This window comes from Nothoprocta perdicaria, unplaced genomic scaffold, assembly GCF_003342845.1.
Source record: "Nothoprocta perdicaria isolate Ctin4 unplaced genomic scaffold, notPer1 scaffold_1163, whole genome shotgun sequence".
Taxonomy (NCBI): Eukaryota; Metazoa; Chordata; class Aves; order Tinamiformes; family Tinamidae; genus Nothoprocta; species Nothoprocta perdicaria.
The window spans coordinates 4,334-5,416 of record NW_020454276.1 but is presented as its reverse complement, the minus strand read 5'-3'; the positions used below and the strand labels follow the sequence as shown (position 1 = coordinate 5,416).

General features: G+C 72.2%; 1 long non-coding RNA gene across 1 annotated transcript; it reads left to right on the top strand.

Moving 5' to 3' along the window:
• The first annotated feature begins 18 nt into the window (after positions 1–18).
• LOC112959524 lies at positions 19–597 on the top strand. Its single transcript, XR_003251634.1, has 4 exons — positions 19–85; positions 168–263; positions 359–430; positions 520–597. It is a non-coding gene; the product is annotated as an uncharacterized LOC112959524 (long non-coding RNA).
• The last annotated feature ends 486 nt before the right edge of the window (positions 598–1,083 follow it).

Sequence of the window (1,083 nt, the reverse complement as noted above, 5' to 3'; positions counted from 1 at the left end):
GCCGCTGGAGGGGGTCAAATCCGGGCGGCTCCACGTGCGCCTGGAGATCCTGGAGGCCACGGCCAGCGCGGCCGCCCTGGAGCAGGTACCGGCGCAGGGGACACCGGGGGGGGTGTCACCCGTGTGACGAGCGCGCAGGGCTCAGCGCCCCCCCGCAACCCCCCCAGGTGCTGCGTACCAACAGCCTGGCGCGCCCGGCGCACGGCCCCGAGCTCTCGGCCGCGCTGCTCTCCGTCTACGTGGACCGCGGCGCCGAGCTGCCCGTGAGCGCCGCCCGGACGCCGGGGCCCCCCGCGCGGGGGCTCGGGGGGAGGGGGCCGCCCCCCCCAGCCCTGTCCCCCACCCGCTGCCCCCCCAGGTGCGCAAGGGCTCCAAGGCGCCGGCCGCCTGCGCCAGCCTCTCCGTGCGCGACGTCACCCTCAAGACCAAGGTGGGCGCCCGCGCGGGGGCACCGGGGACACTGGGGGCACCGGGGGGGGCTGTGCTGGGGGGGTCTCACTGGCTCCTGTGCCCCCCCAGACCTGCGCCCCCAGCTGCGAGCCCGTGTGGGATGAAGGCTTCTCCTTCCTCATCAAGCAGCCCCTCGAGGAGTCGCTGGAGCTGCAGGTTCCGCTCCCCATCCCGCATCCCTGGCTCCGCACGGTCCCCAGGCTCCTGCCGTGTCCCTGCACGCAGGGACAGGGTGCTCCTTGTCCCCCCCGTCCCCAGGACGCCCTCCCCAGGGTCCTGCTGCAACGCGGGCTCTAGGTTGTCCCCAGGGTTGTGCCCCATCCCCTGGGTCTTGAGTGTCCCCAAGCTCCTGCTTTGTCCTTGGGACTCCATCCCCACTGCCCTGTTGCATCCATGGGGTCCTGCTCCGTCCCCATGTCCTGCCTGTCACCGTGTCCTGCCCGTCCCCATGTCCTGCCTGTCACCGTGTCCTGCCTGTCACCGTGTCCTGCCTGTCCCCATGTCCTGCCTGTCACCGTGTCCTGCCTGTCCCCATGTCCTGCTCCATCACTGTGTCCTACCCGTGTCCAGCCCATCTCTGTATCCTGCTCCATCCCCATATCCTGCTCTGTCCCCGTGTCCCCCCGTGTCCCC